General features: G+C 36.4%; 1 pseudogene; it reads right to left on the bottom strand.

Annotated features, from left to right (window-relative positions):
- Positions 1 to 17,153: 17,153 nt before the first annotated feature.
- Positions 17,154 to 19,640, bottom strand: LOC101721649 (targeting protein for Xklp2 pseudogene; annotated as a pseudogene).
- Positions 19,641 to 20,064: the final 424 nt, after the last annotated feature.

Here is a 20,064-nt window from a genome sequence, read left to right as displayed (position 1 = left end):
CTGGGATATTATGCAAAATTAGTTTTGGTTAGACTTTAATTTATCTAATTTAATATAATTATTGAGAAAGGCAAAGTGTGGACAGTTAGGAGCAAGGAATCAAGAGCCTGTGCAAAAGGGATTGGACATAATAGTCCTTCTAAAGAGATAATGACAATTAGGTTTGACTGGATTTGTTGCTGCCTTTTAATATTGCACATATAGAATTTACCTCATGTCTACCTGACTTGGGCTTCAGTTGTATCTTTATTATTCATTAAACTTCATCTTTATCAGGACAAAATCCTGTGGATAAAAGCAAATTATCATATAAAGTTATTATATGATAAGTCATTATTATACTTATCCAGCATCTCCAAAATAAAAAGGGACAAAATTTTATTCTGAATCTATTTCTTTGAAGCTTCTGAACGTGAGCAGAAAGTAAGGAAACCAGGATCTGTAGGCAAGAAGATTTTATGCAGTAGAAGATGTTCTTGGAAAGGACAAAAGTTTTGGAGGTTATTCATAAGCTACCTTAGATTTCCTGACATTCCTGGTTTTCTCAGCAGGTGTTGTGAGCTTTCAACTGGCAATTTGAACTCCAGCAGCAATGTACACAAAACAAAATTTTGGTCGAGAGGCTGATGTTTAGCAGGACTTTGTGGCTATTCTTTTTCGAGGAGTTCAAACTTGTGGCTGAAAGCTGATAGGACCTGCTGAAGAAGCCAGAAGTATCAGGAAAGGTACAAAGGAGTATAGAGACTGACTAAACATTCAGGATCCTACATCATGAAAGTGAAATCTGAGTAGCAGGGGGAAGACTAAAGTGCAGGTAATGATCTGTGGGACCAACTGGGAAATTCAGCCTAGATTTATAGACTGCCTCACTGTCTAGAAACATTAAAGTACTGCACTCCTAACAAAGTTTGAAAAAGGGTCCATGTAATGTATTTCTTTCTTGTTTATCTTGCTCAGTATTTTTCAAATTTAGTGTTAAGATCAGATGAGGAAAGGTGACACAAATACATTCCTTTTTCTTCTGGTAATTACATTTCTGGTACATTCTTTCCTTTTTCAATTTTTAATTTTATTAGTATATATTTGTAGTACACAATGATTACAATCATTGTGGGAAGTTGGTATGTGCACACAACACACCTTAATTCCTTTTATTTTCTCTTTCCTTCTGTCTTTCTCTCCCCTCATTTTTTGACCATACATTTCTTTATACGCTAAGTCCACCATTTTCTCTGCTTTCTTTCATAGACAGATACTATCTTAGTTATTTTTCTCATTGCTGAGACAAAACACCAGACATCCAGAGTTAAAGAAGAAAAGGTTTATTTGGCTCACAGTTTGCAGAGCTTTCAGTTCATAACTGGCTGGCTCCAAGGCAGAGTGGCATCACAGAAGAGAAATAGTGCATGGCAGGCAAAAGGTAGAAGTCAGAAAGGCAGCAGGCTGTAAGCCAAGGACAGGGATTGTCTTTCTGTCCCTGATATCTTATCCTGTCCTTAGGTCAAGTAGCACTCACACCCAGGTTGGGGGATCTTAATCCTACCCAGAACTATGCCAAACCAATCAGTGAACTAATTTAGTAATCACGTGCCCTTGATCCCAGCATCACACAATGCAGATCCAGTCACCTCTGAAAAGCTTCACTTATGACTACATGAGGCTTTGGGAGCACATCTAAGAGTGAGTAGCTGCATGTAATTGTCTTTGTACCAAGATGCTAGTCATTTATAAGCCTGCCCTTTCACTTACCTTCAATTTGACTGTATTCCAACTCAACTAAAATTAATTTCAATTAAATTTTAATTATTTCCAACCCCCAAACCATTTCTTCATCCTTATCCTATTTGATATTTAACTTGCATTTCATATAATTGATCACAATGCTATTGAAACACTTTCCTTTCTTGAGACAGCACATTAAACTTTCTGTTCATGAGAGCTTCCCTACTTCTCTACCAACTTTTAAGTCTCCTAACTGTCTGAACAATCTCTCCCTGGATTATTTGATTCATTCCCTGTATCAGTGTGAATACATCTGATTTCTACCAATTCCTAAATATGTACTTTATGCTAGGAATGATCCTCTAACTTTCAGACTTATGTATTCAATTTTTCCATTGTATATCCATTTGAACATCTTTTCATTAGTGCATATTACTTACACAAAATAGCGAGTTTCACTTGGGATACTCATACATGCATTAAGATATTTGATAATTTCCACGCTCTCTCTTCCACTTAAAAGGGATACAAAAAGGAAAAGAAGTTAAATTATCCTTGGGATTCCCTGTAATTTTTCTTGAATCATCTCATCTCTTTGGTTATGAGTCTTTCCTCATTCAGCAATCTTTGATGAAACCTTGACCTGACAAGATCTATCCTTGAGAAAAAACTCAACAGGTCATGTGAACCAGGAAATGTTTGCTTAATTAGTTTGACAAAATACTGTGTTTACTTTATTTCATGTGCATTTTAAGTACTGTGATTTTTGCCTCTTAAGAGTAATCTCAACTGAACATATACATAGGGGTGATGTCTGGGTTTGTGCCTTCAAGGCCCAGGGTCTGTAAATGATCTCTGTGGAGTCACCCAAATTTCATGGATGGTAACATCAGTTATTTAGCTCAAATAAAGTCTGTAGTTTTCAAAGTAGAAAGAAAAATATGGAAAAATGAAGTGTCTGAAGTTTAGATCAGTGTCTTCATCTGGTTGGGCTGTTATAGCAAAATACATTTGTGAGTCACATAATGATAATTGTATCACCAATGAACTGCATGTCTGAAGGTGGTTATTTCATATAGCCTGAATATATAGTATACTATGACATGTAGGCTTGTGTAAGTATAGTCTATAATAGTCACAATAATGATGAAATCACCTACAGATGCATTTGTCAGAATGCATACTTTTCCTTAAGCATCATATGACTCATAGACTGGGTGGCCTTAAACAAAAGAGATTTATTTTTTTAGTTCTGGAAGCTGAGAGCCTGAGATGAAGGTGCCTGCTACTTTGGTACCTTATGAGAGTTCTATCCTTCAGAGTTAGGCAGCTATAGTGTTTCTGTATCCTCAAACAGTGAAGAGAGAAAAAAACAATCTTTGGGCTCTGGTTTCAGGATGCTTTGCCCTCACGATATCATTGAAATCTAATTATGTCTTAAATCCCCATGTTGTAATACTGTTACATTTGGGATGAAGGCTCTTAATTTGGTTGAAAGTACAGGTAGTTTCCCTGATGTAGGCTACATCCCTGTGAACAGCAATCCTCAGACCTAGATTTAGCTAAAGGCAGAAGAATAAGAACTTAACATCTGTGACCATCTGCAGCATATACTGGTGAGCAGGTAAGTTGAAATATTTAACAAACAAGTAAACAGAAAGTGACTTGCCTGGTATCTCTTTTACAATAAAGATTTGCCTGACTGGGCAATATTTTACCAGATCTTAGCATTCTTTGTTCCTAAAGTTATACAGAGTGCCTCCCTGATTATCCTAATACTAACAATACAATCAAAAATACTTATCACTTACAGGTGAGGAAAATAAGTCATAGAGAGTATGAGTTCACTTAAAGGCAAGAGACTAATCAGTGGTAGGCACAGCATTCTAATCTAGATGCTCTGGCACCAGGGCTAAAACTCTTAACTCCTACAGTTTAATGGTTATGCTAGCATTTGACTTGATGTTCTATAGACTTTAAAGTACTTTCTCAAATTGATTCACTTTATCTTCATGACAATCATGTAAGTTAAATATTATCATTATCCCCAATTAAATAGAAGAATATAGAATATCTGGGAGGTTAAATAATCTGTTCAAGGTCAAACATCTAGTCTTCTTACTGTCAACTCCAGATGCTACCCAGTAATTATTTAAGATCAGACACTCTATGTGTTGTTAGGCATTGATCGACAGCCATGCTCTGAAAATTAGTTAGCTTTTTCTCTGAATAATGGGGCAGTAAATTGAACAAATGATCGCAGTGCTCCACCCCTGCATTCAGCCATGACTTTAACAAAATGAAATTAAAGCTCCTAATATTGAGAGGTAAAATCTATTTCTTCTCCTCTGTGTCTGACTTGCTTTGATGAATAGAATTTAGCAAAATGATGCTATGACAATAGTAAACCTAGCCCCAGGAGGCCTTTATTTTTCTGATACCTTTTTGGAGCTCTTCTGATTTTCCATGGGAATAAATATGGCATACCCTACTGAAGGACACCCCAAGGGATCTTCCTGAGAGCATTCTGGGGCAGCTAGTAACTAGTCAACCTGGCCATGGGTTGTGGATACATGTCTGAACCCAACCAAGACCAGGGGAACCATCCAAATAAACTTAGCTCAAACTGCTGACCTGTGCAAGTATGAACTAAATAAAAAGACTGAAGCTTTAAGTCACAGTGCATTTTGAACTGTTCATTTTATATATATAATTATACGTCATAGTTAACTGACTCAATAATGTGCAGTGTGTTGACTCTTGGCTTTCTTGTCACCCCTATGTTCAATTCCTATTCCACTTTTCAGTATAATTACTAAAACAAATCTTGTTTTTTACAGATATATTAATTAAAAATATGATCCTAGTTCAAATATATGTTCAAAGCATCTTATTAAAATAATTTTGGAAAAGATGCATGTCTAAGTAATGCTTTTTATAAAATTTGAACTCTGTTCAGCCAAGGACTAGATAGAATCTACTTCCTCTATTTTGATTGTAAATCACCTCAAATTTCAGCAGTAAAAGGACTATTTTAAGGCAGAGAATTCATGGCAGGAGGACACAGTGCCTCGAATGTCATAAGCTGTGTCTGAAAGTGGTATTGTGTGATTACTCCCTCCTTACCCTGTGCTAGCTCCTACCTAATACAGATGATAGAGAGATTGATGGAAAGATAGATGGACAATCCAAGTGATACAGTGTGTATTCTAATTGCTTTACAACCATGAGTTGTACAACCATTGGCATTCTCAATGTATTAAAATAATTTAGATTTTTATCCAACAAGAATAGTGGAAAGTGATATTATAAAAACCTCAGCAGTGCATTTCTCTTTTTCTTTTCTTTCTCTGAAAGTGGATAATAAAATCAATGGAAACAAAGGGGTATATTTGAGGAGATATGATTTATGGGGAGTTGCATGGATGATTTACTACACGAGACTGAATGGATCTTTTGAATAGAGGCCCAACATTGCTCTGCTGGCCAGTTTGTGGTTCTTGCCCAACTGCTTTCTGAATAAACCAGTGCCAACTTAAAGACTGTTTTAGGACAGCTGAATCCTAATGTTTGATGGAACCTAAGAAGATCTGGTAGTCACTGAAGAAGTAAAACAGAAATCTCTTGGTGAAATATATATATGAGAAAATAAAAGTTCTCCAACATTTAAAAAAAGTTACGGTATATAATATTTAATAATACTCAGGATTCATTCATGGCCAGCTTGAATAACAACATTAAAAAGTAAAAGCATATTTTCTATGAGGTCTCTTGAAAAAAATAGGAATATCTGGTTTGGTTTTATATATTATTTATTGACTTATTTATTTATTCATGCATTTATTATACATATTTACTGAGTGCCTCTCACACTTCCTTAGTACTGAGAAAACAAAGAGGAGCAAGGTACACAGATTTTTAGTAATCACTTAAATGACAATATGGAATATCTTATTATATATGGTAAATATAATAAGAAATGGTCAAATACGAGTAAGAAATTAATTTGATTTTGGAAAAAAGAGAAGATAAGTTAATGTAATATTATATGTAATATTTTGAATGGCTATTTCTTCTTGAACTATCTGATTTATGGACTTGTTTATTTTAGCTTTATGAAAAATATCACCATATGTTTATTTTTAGTTCTGAATGTAAACCATTTTCTCTAGAGAAGTACCCTGAATTTGAAAAGTACTATTAGCTGGCATCATAATTTACTTTTCAATAGTCTACTTCACCGTTCTGGGGGATAAACTATTTCTGGAAAATGAGACACCTGAAAAAAATCCCTGGGAATCATTTTTTAAAAATGTATTTCATTATAATATTTTTATTGGGGGTATCATTTTTCATGTAATCATATTAATGTTAGAAGACTTTTTAATGATGTTTGCATAAACATTTTTAGCAGATGAAGAGAATTTGAGTTTAATACGTGGCATTTAGAACGAGGACAAATAACTCAGCCTTCCATGATTGCAGTGATCCAACATTATCTCATCACCAGGAGAAAGTCAGATCTCTTGGAGTATGGTACCATGTTTAGAGCTCCTAGTTGGTCTCCGGATCCAATAAGTAACCACATGAGCTTTGGCAAAGGACAGTTCTTTTTATTTTCAGTTTTTGAGCCTATGTACAATCACCATCTCTGCTACTGTGATCCCATTTTTATAACCTTACTGGGAAACTTGGAAGAGGAGACCAGTGCACAGAGTCAGGGTAGACACTGCTGTTTTTTTTTTTTTTTTTTTTTGTACCAGGGATTGAACTTGGGTCCTTGCGCTTGCGAGGCAGGTGGCAGAACCACTGAGGTAAATCCCCGGCCCTAGACACTGTTGTTAATTAAGATTCTCTTCTGCTATCGCTTCTACATTTACAAGTGGTGCAGCCACATTCATTTTCCTCAAATCTCTTCCTCAGCAATCTTCTAACTTTGCTTTTTCCAAGGACGTGACCATATGGTCATAGATATTTAAGGACTGTTGCTTCAGCATATTTTTCCTTCCATCAAAGTAGAAAATGAGTTGCAACACTTAAACTTTGGCCCACTAGGAATATTTCCCTATCCTAACTATTTCAAATCCAGACCACCTCTGAACATAGTTAAAATGCTACAGCTGTCCACTTTCAACTGGCAATAGCCTGTCATGCACAATTTTCCATAAATTGATTTTTTTCTCTCTCTCCAGTCAAGTAGCTAAATTTTTTTCTCAACTTTAGCATTATCAATATTTTAAGTTGGATAATCTTTTGTTGTAGAGGAACATTTTCTGTGCAGTTAGGGTGTTTGGCAGGATCCCAGAACTTTAGCAGAACTCCCCCAATCTGTGAAAACTAAAAATGTCTTTGAATATTGCCAAATGTTTCAGGGAATGGTGAGGGGGCAAGGTCACTCCCAGTTGGAAACCACTCAGATCCAGGTGGTATGATTAAGTGTAATGATCTGGCTGGAACAGTCCCATTTTTAGCTTATTGTCATGGCCTACTTTTTAAACTCTAAATACCTCTGTTTCTAGGATAAATTATAGTTGTCCTAGTCATAAGGGACTCCCCATGAAATCAAAAGTGTGGGTTGATAGAGGGATAGTGTTATGCCGAGAGGAAACATGTTATGTGTGTGAGCCATCTGCTCAAGAAACTTTCTCATGCTTCAGACTGCTTGGGCCTTGCCCCATATACACTTCTTTCATTTGATAAAGGTGTGGGGCTGTATACATCTGATTTCATGGCCTGCAGTTAGTAGATTATGCGTAGTCTGTGGCTGTGCATCAGTTTGAATGGAATATAAGTAAACAACAACCAGAATATAAGATGAGGAAAATATTTTCAAAATAATTTTTGTAAAGAATGCACAGTCCTTTTATTCAAAAATATCAAAACTGATTTTTTTCTTCATCAGGGCTGTTACAAGATCCAGGCAGCACCCCCATCCACCTCAGATTTTAAGCATCATGGAATTAATTGGGTTTTGAGAGTCAAACAGCAGAACTGCTGGCTTTGCATCCTGGACCAGCTGGATAACTTCCTCTTACTCTTAAACTCATTAGAAAGTGAAAAATTTTAATAACCTGGTAAATAGATTGGAAAAGCACAAGCAAATATGGTATGAGTTCCTTGTAACATTCCAAAATCTCACTTGTAGTTTTCTTTGTAATAGAGAATGCAAAGTTCAGGGATCTTTCCCTGAAGAAAGATATGACAAATGATCCAGATTACTAGATCCCCAGAATTCAAAAACAGTCAGTTTTTGTAAGAAAGTTACCTCCTAGCCACTATCATTCCAAGGCATTTGTTGGATTTTCTGCTTTCAGGCCCCTTACCTGACTAGCCTAATGGACAGTATGATACATTCTGGAATGGGGAGTAGATGCAGGTCCTTTAGTACTAAATTGTGAAACAGATACAAAACATTCCACTAAAATATGCTAGGTATGAAGAGTAGAGTTGAACAATTGTTTATGCTAGCTAAAAGTCATTGGTTTTGGCTTTTGTGATAAGGAAAATAGTTGAATAGATTAACAACAGCATACTGATGTTTGCAGATTATATAATTTCTTCCAGAAAGCAGACTACATGTAGCAAACTGGCTACAAATGGAGCCAACATGTAATTAACATTTGACCATGAATTGTCATTCTCAAAGACTCTTCTAGCCAAGATGATGACCTCAGTGGCAATTTAGAAAAGTCAACAATTTGCATCTTTTGAGTTTTGAATGATGGTATGTAGTTGTGAAACTTCCCCAGTGATGTCTCATTTTATTTTGGGAGTTCTAGAATCTTTCATTTACCTTCCCATCAAAGTAAGACTTACTCCATGGGATAAGTTATAACTGTGATTATGTCACTTGCTAAGGATAGCTTCTTGAAAGTACTTGGGAATGGAGAAAATATACATGCTGTAGGTTTAAGAAATAACTATGACATATACTTAAGTCATCATCTATTCAATACTCAAGCTTTATAAAGCCCTCATTACTTCTTATATATCACGATAATATACCAAATCCTAAGGGGTAAGTTTTCATTTACATTTAACTTTTAATAAACTCCAATGTCTGGATAAATCTATTTACCCAATGCCCACTTAGTTTGATAAATGACCACAAGGGCATTTAAGGATGGCTACAAGAAAGGTCCATAGTAAGTATCTGTGATATTGCCAAATCTTCCCCTCAGATTGTTTGGTTTCTCTTAATTAAAAAAATGTCTGAATCTGGGAAGTAACTAAATGTAAAGGAGTCATATCATAGCAGCTCAGGTATTACCTCTGCTAGGCAGAGAATTTGGAGGATTATAAAGTTCAAGAAGAATCTTAGTGTGCTGTACATCTTTTCTTGGCATGTATTCTTTTGGTTGCACTTGTGATATACACTTGTGATATTCATTGTTTTTTTTTGTTTTAACCATGTACAATATTTCTTGGACAGTTGTGCCTTTTTAAATGGTCACAGCATTCTAATGTCCAGTAGCCCTATTGAAAATCAATCTGTCAATTTAAAATTCAGCATTTGATACCAGCAACTCCAAAGATAGTTCTTTCTTCTCCAGTTTCTTATACTTGATGTATATATTTGAAGAAGAGATTTTCTTCTGGTTCCTTTTATAAAATTTTAGAGAATGTAGTTAGCAGTGCATGGATAAATAAACTTACTCCAAAATTCCTATATGCCAAAGTCCTTTTGATAATTAAATTTAGGTTTGTAAAACTACATGTATAATAATTTTATTATTTAAATAGTACAAGATAGGTTTTGAAAAACAATGAAATGTTCTCTGCATTTTATTCCATATGCTTTATTTCTTCCCTTTTCAGAATCAGTGAAAATACTGATGAAGTAGGCTTGGAAAGGAAGCAATGGGGGCAAAGCACCATTCCCATTCATATACAAGTACACTCTATCCAGAAAAGTGTGCTTCGGCATTTGCCTCTGGGGGATGTCACCACTGATGGAACCACTGCAGGGACTATGGTTCCCAAATAAATGTCCTGCTACATTCTACTGGACATGGACACTTACTGCCTGGCAATTTGACTTTCAACCACATATGGCTGTCTTGGTGACTAATGTCTAACTGACCCTGTGATTTGACATCCTACCCTACAGATTTCTGTTCAAGGGGAGTATCGAAAGACCAGGTAGAGCCACATGTCTATACTTCGTAGGCTGGGAGTAAGGAAGGTGATGTTTCTGCATTTTCTGGACTTTGTAACGTGGATAGGAGATCTGGAGTTATTGCCTGGGAAGCAGTAATGATGTATGTTCACAGTAAGAAAATAACTATTTTGTTTCTTTTCCCCAGAGTTGTAAAGTGAAACTCAGTTTCCCCTCTATCTAGGTGGAAATGTGAAGAAAATTTAATGAGAGTTGGTAGCTTTTCTCCTTTTCCTTTCTGTTGTAATATAAATGTGAACTCTGAGGACATGGGGTCTTTACTTCTGAAATCCAACTAGAGGATGGTTTTCAGCTAGCATTCAGTGACAGTTACGTATTTACTGCCTCGAAGAACTTGATCCTACTGTGGCTAAACTTACACCGTGAGACGAAATGGTTTTACTTCTAGTTATCCACACTCTTCAAAGGAAGAGACCTGCCCTGAGATCAATGGGTATGAACTGCCTGCATGGGATTCGAACACCTTGATGGCCATGAATCATATTACTCTCTTTAAAATGTAGTGATCCATCTTGCAGCTAAACCCAGGCAAGCATGTGTGTTGGCTTTGTCTCCTGCTCATATCAGGCCCACTCACCATTGAGGCTTATATAAAGAAACAAAAATAGGCTCAGCGAGTCTAAGAGCTGTTTGACTTTACACATTTTTTATTTTCTAATTGAATTAGAGTAAAAACAGTATTTAAAATATGCCCTTGGCTGTTGTCTTGAAAAATCACTATAACTAATTAGCACCAAATAGCCAATTTTCTGTGGTTTCCAAGGATACAGCCACAATTAAAATTGTCATCTACCAATCCTGTTTTTAAATTTTTTTTTAGTTTCAAGGGGCACTGAAACAAGACAATGGATGGGGAAGGGCCAAAAGAGGGAAAGTTTTTCTTGGTGAATAAAGGTTAGAAAAATGAGAAAAAGTTTTGAAGCAGATTTGATTATTTTCTGATAGGTTTATGGAAAATTGGCTTGACTCTGGACTCCCAGAAGTTTATAGAATGAAAACAAAGCAGGATGGATCATCTTTCTGTTCTAACACATCAGAATGGTCAAGTCTTGGAAGCTAAGACATTTCCCTTGTCTGAATTTGGCTTTCATTTATTAAGTGCTCTACCAAGAGTTTCTTATTTAATTGCTGTTACAACCATATGATGATTTGTATTAGACACTTATTTTAGCCTACAAATCATCCATTCCTCTTTTTTACTGCAACAGAATTCTGGGTTCTTTCTAGGAAATTACCTTTTCTCATCTCATCATGTACAGTTAGACATTAAATTAAGATCCTTTGGCCTTACAGCATAAGAAACAAATCAAACTATGTAGAGTTAGTGCTGGGTTGATGAATCTTCAACCGAGCTTAAAAATTGCTGAAGATGTGGCCAGGGGTTTAGTTCAGTGGTTCCATCGCATGCCTCGAAAGCGCAAGGTCCCGAGTTGGATACCTGGTACCAAAAAAAAAAAAAAAAAAAAAAGAAAAAAAAATTACTGAAGATGGTTGGCACTTACTTGCTTCATGGAAATCCTCTATAAGGCAACAATGTTCTTGTTAACATGCTCACGCTTTGTCCTGATTCCCATGTTCCTTTGTTAAATCTGAAAATTGCAAATTTCCTTCTGACAAGTTCATTTTTGCTTATGTTAGCTAAAATCAAAAATAACACCAAGAGGGCCGGGGATTTAGCTCAGTGGTTTTGCAGCCTGCTACGCAAGTGCATGGACCCGAGTTCAATCCCTGGTACAAAAAAAAAAAAAAAAATATATATATATATTATATATATATATATATATATATATATATATATATAACACCAAGAGCAATATTATTCTCATTTTTAATTTAAGAATACTGGGGCTCAATTAAATTAAACCCTTTGTCCCTCACTAGTCAGTTAATGATAGAAGGTGGCTTGAAATTCATATCTGCTTCTCACTCTCTCTTCCTCCACAATTTTCTTTTATGTGAATAAATAAGTTATCTCACTGGCTCACTCCAAGTCAAGAACTCCTCTTTCAACGGTAGAATCAAAGTTGGCTCTTGGAGGGGAAAATCTCATTGTTCTCATTTTCCTTTTTTGGTGCAGTCAAGTCTTTTCACATATTTGGTGATTTTATTCTGTTTATTATTTCCAACAGAACAGGAACGGGGGACAATGCTTGTGCTAAACTAGAATCAGATATGGTTTGTCTCAGAATGTATGTGTGCTTTCCTCTTGCTTCCCTTCTCTTCTTTTCTTTCTTCTAGTGTTCTTATCCAGGATTTGAGAATCAGAAAATAATAAGATATGGGGTTGCTTAAGATGAAGAATATTAAAAATGACAGGGCTCTGGAGCCAGGCAAAGCTAGCTTGAAATTCTGGAACCACAAATTTTAGCTTATTATTTAGATAATTTATTTTCTATTTGTGGAAATTTATTGTAATTTTTGGTTTTTGATGGCCAATTTAGAGATCCAAGAAGATAGCTATATTTGAAGGAAGGCAGCTTAACTTTCCAAATGCTACATCTGGTCTGGTTTGACTTTTTAGAGCTCCCTAGGACTGATAATGCCTTTCCAAATGCCCTCTCTTGTTGGGAAAAAGTCAAATTCCAAAGTATAAGGGCTTTTTCCTTATACATGTAAACCTGCCTCAGGCAGGTCTGTGATTATACACAGATAATGCTCTGGAGAATATTTTAAATTAATTAATCAATGTATTTATTTACTTAATTTGTGCCTGGTGAACTTTGATATCCAAGTGAGAGGCTTCAAAGGGCTCTATAATTTGCCCCTAACCACTTGTCCTGTAGTTCACAGTATGCTGAATCAAGAGTGTCAGCATGGATTTCCTGGGGTTGCTTTATGGCCTCAGTACGTAAGGTCCTCCTCCACAGTTGGTGATGAAAATCTGGCAGGGGTATTCCCTTTTGGTTTTCTTGCAAGTGCTCTTTCTTGCTGAAATTCATTTAAGCTTCAGGTGAGTCGACAGTATACACTTCATTAACCCTATAGCAATATATAATACATTGAATTTATTTCAGTGGAGTTTTAAAAGCTGTGAATTAAATGTTTGGCTTTAGATGACTTCCATTGATGGGATGCTAATCCAGAATTCTCTTGTCATTGTTGTTGCAGCTGTTTTCTTGAATTAGACAAATGAATAACTTTATATGCATTTGAAAGAAGCTAAGACATTATTTGCTGCTCAATGAATTCTAGTTTTTCTTTTTTGTTCCCTCAATTGTCCTTATTTAGTATTTAGTTTCTTCTCTGTTTTCCTTCTCTCTTGAACAAAGCTTAGAGGTCTCTGCTGAATTATATTTGTCTTGACTTCTGTTTAATTTTGTTTTATTGATTAAAACAATTATCATGTTTTTAAAACAGCTTTTTGAAGTAAAATTGACATACAATAAATTTAATGAATATTTAAATTAGATTAGATTTAACATATGCATAAACCCCTGACAACATCACTACATTCAAGACTGTGAATATATGCATCATGCATCCCTTCAGAAGTTTTCTCAGATCTCTTAGCAATCTCTCTTAATTTCCCACTCCAAGAACTCACTGAGGTGCTTTCTGTCACTATTGATTAGTTTATATTTTCTAAACTTTTTAGTAAATATAATAGCACAATGCAGATTTCTTTAGGAAGACTAAAGGGAGACAGTATTTAATTATAAAAGAATCATTCCTGCAATAAGATATACAACTTTAAATGCACATGTCTAAAAATAGATCTTCAATAATGTGAAGTAGAAATTGATTGGTTTGAAAGGAAAAATAAAAAGATCCTCATTTATAGTTGAAGACTTCAACACTCTTCTTTCAATAATTGACAGAACAACTACACAGAAAATCATCAAAGATATAGAAAAACTGAAAACTACTATCAATCAATTTGACCAAAATGACCTTTATAGACTATTCTACCCAAAAAGAGCAACATAGACTTTTTTTTAATGCATATATGGAGCATTCTCTTGGGCATATGTTTAATCATTAAACAATCTCACTCTAAACATAACTGTTGTTTATATTATTTCTGTACTAATGATGACTCAATACCTGAGCAGACAATAGTCTAGATAAAGCATATCAATGCCTTGAAGGATGTAACCTACCGAAACTCACATAATGCACAGATAACCTGAATTGTCCTGTGTATTTCATTGCTATTGAGCTCAAAGTTGAAAATCTTCCAACAAAGAAAACCACAGTTCACTGGCAAATTCTGCCAAACTTTTAAAGAAGAAATAATACCAGTTCTACAAAATTTCTTCCAGAAAGTTGAAGAGAATACTTTGCAACTCATTTTAGGAGGTCTGAATTATCTTGATACCAAAACAGAAAAAAATACATAGAAAAGAAAACAGATGACCAGTATCTGTAATGAACACAGATGTAAAAGTCCTCAGCAACATATTAGTAAATCAAATTCACAATTTATGAAAGGAATAGTACATCACAATTCATTGAATTTTGTATAAAGATGAATGCTTTGTTTAATATTTATAAATTAATCAATGTGATCAACTATATAAATTATCTAAAATTAAGAACATTATCAATCAAGAAGTGCAGAAAAGCCTTTCATCAAAAGTCACATACCTAAAAATGATAAAACCTCTCAACAGACTAGGAATAGAAGAGAACTTTCCATCCTCCATTTTAGTCTCAGAAATTGTGAATTAAAGCCACAATAAGATGCCATTACACATCTATTTAAAAGGTAAACATTAAACAAACAAAAAGCCAGTAAACAAAAATTTAAAAATTAGTGTGTTGAAGATAAAGAACAACTGAAATTCTGTACTTTTCTGGTGGAAATGCACAATGAGACAGCCACATGTAAAACTATTTAATAGATTTTATAAAGGAAAACATATATTTACTATATAATTTTACTTTTAGATATTTACTGTAGCTATATAAACACTTGCATTTCTGCAAAACAAAGTCACATTGTAGAAATATATTTTTGTAGCATTAGGTCTTACAGCGTCCGAAATTGGAAATAACACATAATTCCTTCACTGAATGAATGGCCAATCATTGGTACATTCATACAATAGAATCCTACTAGCAAAACAAACAAATGGAAAACCAAAACGAAAACCAAAAATGCAAACAAACTCGTATATACTACAATACAAATGAATTTCAAGTGCATTATCTTAACTGAAAGAAGCTATACTCAAGAAGTTTTATGCTGCATAACTTCATTAAATAATATCTGGAAAAGACAAAACTATCAGAGAAAAGTGAATATAACAATGGTTACCAGCAACTGGGGTAGAAAGTGAGTGTGACTTCAAATGATCATCATGAGGGAATTATTTTGTGAGGAAACTATATTGTATCCAGATTGAGGTGATGGTTATACAAGCTATATATTTACTAAAACTAAGAACACTGTCCAACCACCCCTGCAACAAAAGGAAATTTGTATAATAATTTTGAAAATACTTTAAAAAGGGTTATGAAAAAAATCCCTTTCAATTTTCAAGACAGGGACTCACTATGTTGTCCAGGCCAGCCTTGAGCTCACAGGAAATCCTCTTCTTACCTTCACCACCATAGTTCTGGGATTATAGGTATGTGCTACCATATCCAGTGTTTTTTGTTTTTTGTGGGTTTTTTTAGTCCATATTAGTTATGGGATTCATTTCGCAGATTTGTACATCCATATAACATTTTCAGATCATTTTCATCCCTGTCAACACCTTTGTCTTCCCTCCCCCTTTTTCCTTTTCTCTTTTCTAATGGTCCCCTTCTACTTTTATTCCTCTCTTCCACATATGAAGGAAACCACCTGATATTTGTCTTTTTTAAGAGCAAGCACCCACCCCATGGGATGCTAAGAACATTTACCACCAGGTGAGCTATGTATTGTTAATGTGGCCTCTAGCCATTCTAGTTTTTCTCAGATGTAGAAAAGACCCACTGTTGTGATAATCAGAAAAAAACAAACAGATGTATCTTTGTCAGAGAAGGAGCCAGCCTCTAAGAAATGATGACTATAGCCTACCTTTTCAAGCTGTGAGGACAGTTTAGCCAGAGACTGATAACTGTATTGAAATATCAATTATGCTTACATAATAGAGACATGCCCAAAGTCCATAAGCCTGTCATGATCAGAGAACATTAAAGGAATAGTGGAGTAGTTGGGTGTTTGGAAGCTACTGGAAAGAGAATATTGGGGCTATTAAATTGAGCTTTCCAGCCCTGATGTGGCTCATTAGCTGCATTATTGGAGGTTAGTGTATTTTTTTCCTTATGCTATCAGCATGTTCAATCCAAAAGCTAATATGTCTATTATTGCCTTGCTGGATTTCAAACCCTTTCTCATTAGAGGCATTGATATTGATTAAAAGTTGTTCACCAAATATCAGGTCTTGTTTCCATGGAACAGTTTTTGGCCTCTCTAATGGTAACTGGAGTCCAAGACTGTCATTCAGATTTATTGGAATAATTTGGAATGGAAAAGTTGGTAGAGAAGCCAGGTAGCTTGAGGTTTCAAAGTAAGCTATTACTGTCATTCTCCTTCTCCTTCTCATTCCTCTCCCTACCAAAAGGCAATGACTACAAACAAAAGTTATAAATTCATTTTATAGCCTGGCTAGTACAGAGTTTATTCCCATGAATCATGACCTGCCTGCCCTCATTTTTTTCTAAGCAGGCTTGGTAGAAGAAGAGCTAGATAAGCTCAGGTTGGTGCTTCTAGCGATGTCTTTAGTACGCCGACTTTGCCCCAGTCCCGTTGAAAAGGAACCAGACTTGAGATACACTCGTTTTTGAAAACAGAGTTCTATACAGTTCTTCCCTTTCATTGGCTTCTATTTGTCATCTCTTTTGCGATTGGGATTCAGTCCCACTATGTATCTTTGTTTCTTCTTCTGATGCTTAGATGCCAACAGTCCTAGGTGATCTCAGAACCATTCTGCTTTTACCTAGAAAGACTTTTTCTACATAATCTCAGATACCATTCTTATTTTTCAGGATAATGATTTATCTTGTTTCCCTCCAGTGGTCTGAGTCATACAGCAGAGCTGTTTAGGGTACCTTGAGGAATCCCTACAAATATTCTTTGGAGGATAGAGGAAGAAATCTGAGACCCAGTTCTGAGTTCAATATAGTCCAGATACCATTTATTTTTTCAAGATGTAACTATCTTTATTTTCTGATTAAAATACACACACACACACACACAGGATAAAGGGAAAAAGAAATTGCACTATGCTGACGCAGAGACTTGAAATTCTAATTGAGGGTCAACTGATGTCTAAAGGAAACCACTAGAAGTCTCATCAAGGCATACATGAGTTAGTTGAGTCTCATTTTAGCCTTAAAATGTATGAAAACACTTCTCCACAGAACTGGCCCCACAGTTGTCAGCATGCCATTAGGCATGGGTCGGTGAGTCTGGAGAAATGAGCTCTATCCATGCCTGGTGTGACGTAATGAGCAGCTACTGCTGCCAGGCAGTATCTGGAGCTCACAGCTTAGTTCAGCAGTGAAATTGAGTGGGGAACTTAGGAGAGACAGGTACAGTCAGGCGGGTCGCTTGACTTTATCTCCACAGCCTGGTACTTGTGTATTGGATTTGCCTTGTGCACCAGTTCTTTCCGTAGACTGGCCAGCTCCTCTATCTTTGTTCCTCCTCCCCCTCCCTGGCTTCCTGCAGCTGCTGGGCTTTCTGGGCTTTCACCTCAGCTATTCTCTTTTCCAGCTCCTGTCGCTCCTTGGCCCTCTTCTCAGTGGCCAACTGAGAAAAGGTTCCTGAACAGCAACTGATTATTTCTCTTTCTTGGGAGCAAAGGGCTCCTGAAAGATGACAGTGTTTGGATGAGCCTTGGAGCAAGTTGCTTCTTTCTGCTGTTTTGGTTCTTCCTCCAGCTGGTGCTTCCGTGTCTCAGCCTTCCTAGCACCTCTTTTGTCAGTCTCCAATGCAAATGGCTCAGTCTGGGTCACATTATTAACTTTCTTTTCTGGCAGGTTAATGCTATCAAAATGAGGCAAGGGAAGTGCCTTAAACTTGGGTACCTCTCCTTTCTGCAATTCTTTTATTTCCTTCTCCTTCTGTAATTGGCATTCTTTGTCCAGGAATCAAAGGAGAAAGGGCATTTTTCTACAGTTCTTGCCTCTGGGATATGGGGCTTAAACGGCACCCCATAATGTAGCATAGGCTGAGCTCTTAGCACTGTCGGTTCATCCTCTTTCTCATCTTCTTTGGTGGGCAGTCAGATTTCGTTCTTCAATGCAAAGGCTGGAGACTTGGGAACAGTGATTGGAAGTACCTTCTTTTCAGGAACACCCACGCCATCGTCCAAGATCTTAGTAGGGCAAGATCTAGAATGAAATTCAAAGTGTTCATCCTCTGGCTTCTTCTTTGACTCTCGCTCCTGGATTATTTTCTCAATTTCCAAATCAAATAGGCTGAGTGGGTGGTTTCACAGGTTTCAAGAATTCTGGAATCAACTTCTCATGTTTTAAATTTGTATTGCTGCAGTTTCTTAAGCTCTTCAGCCTCCTGTTCTGCTGTACTTTTGCAGGTCACAGGCCTTGCTCAGAATTTGGTTTGCAGTACAGGGGTCTGTGGCTCTGTGGACATCTTGGCCACAGAAGATTTGGAGGATAAAAGGCTAATATCTTCCTTCTTGCTCCTCAAATGATATCTGTTAGGGGTTCATTTATGGAATGCCTCAACTTGCTGTTCCAGGGACACATATGGAGAAGCAGCCTCATCAAATGTTCTCTTCTTTCCTTGGGACAAGTTGAAAGGCTTAATAATAGTACATCCCTTAGCCACTCAAGCAGGAGAGGGGGATGCTTTCACAATTCAGCTGTAAAGTTCACTTCCTTATATTCCTCTGGGTTCTTAGGATGTTGTTTGATTCGCTCATCTGTGCAGAAGTGGAAGTCAACTACTTTGGTTACTTGGTTCACCGATTTCTTCACAGGTTGCCCTCCTCCTGCAAGAGTAAGTTTCTTGAACTCTTCATTCTTTTTCTGCATTTCTACCACCTCCTGCCGGATTTTCATGCTCTTCTCCAACTCTTGCTCCTCGGTACTTTTGAGAACCTTCTGCTTTATATTTGGTACATGAAGTATAGTATGTCTGCCCTTGGCTTTCTTTGGGGGAAAATTTATTCTTTTTGGAAGTATCTTGAGCACTGCCTTCTTCCTTTTCCTCTGAATCCTTTCTGTTTTGAGAAATTTTCATTTTTCTGGAAGGTGGAATTTCACTGATTACAGGAGTGGCACATCTCTTTGCTTTCATCGGAACATGGTTTTTTTCTTTCTTCTCCAAATTCTTCTGGGCAGAGAGTCTAAAAGATATCCTCTGAGGCTGGGCTGGAGTATTTCTTGATTTGGTTCTCTCAACTTCCAGGGTGCAACAAGCATTTGATGATTTAGAACATTCCATAAGATTTACTTTTTCTACCTCTTTGTATTAAGTGTTCTCGACTGGCCGCAAAGGTATGAGACTAGCTTGCTGAAGATTTGCTTTTCTCAAGGAAATTTTGTTCTGAAAAGGCTCTCCTGTCCCATTTTCCCCAAGAAACTTATTCTCTAAATTGGTCTTTTCCTCGAACCATGAATCTACATTTTCTGTATCTTCCTCATAATCCAAAGATGTAAAATTGATGAAGTCCAAGGGAGCATCAAAGGAGTAAGAGTTTTTAACTTGTGACATTGTCCTACCCTTAGTGCAGAAGAGAAGGTTTTTCCTAGTATTTGTATCATGTTTCTCAACAGGTAAATTTCTGTGGTTTAATGGGTCTGTCAGTCTGCTTGCCTATAGGCTTGACTGAAAACGGCAACATATTCTCATCTCTTCTGAAATCTTGAAGTCTAGTAGATACTTCTTATTAAGAACCTTGCTTCACCTCAGCGAAACGCCACAAGCTCACTCCCCAGATACCATTTCTTTTACCTAATGGTTGGAATGAGATGGATATAGTCGGATTTCTGAGGCATTTAGCTGAGGGAATTTCAACTTCTCATGTGCAGCTTTATCAGGGAAAATACCAGATTCCCAAAGAAGCCTGATGCACACATCTTCCACCTGTGTGAATGTTGTCTGCTAATGACTTCCAACGCTTTATGTTGGTTTACTCCTAGAGGTTGTGTACTACCTTCCAAATTGAGGAAGACCAAATGAATAAGCGAGGAAGTCTTCA

Source organism: Heterocephalus glaber, unplaced genomic scaffold, assembly GCF_053883595.1.
Source record: "Heterocephalus glaber isolate CG9 unplaced genomic scaffold, H.glaber_assembly_v1.0 deba00001472, whole genome shotgun sequence".
NCBI classification, from domain to species: Eukaryota; Metazoa; Chordata; class Mammalia; order Rodentia; family Bathyergidae; genus Heterocephalus; species Heterocephalus glaber.
The sequence above is the reverse complement of the archived record's forward strand: the minus strand, read 5'-3'. Positions and strand labels throughout refer to the sequence as shown.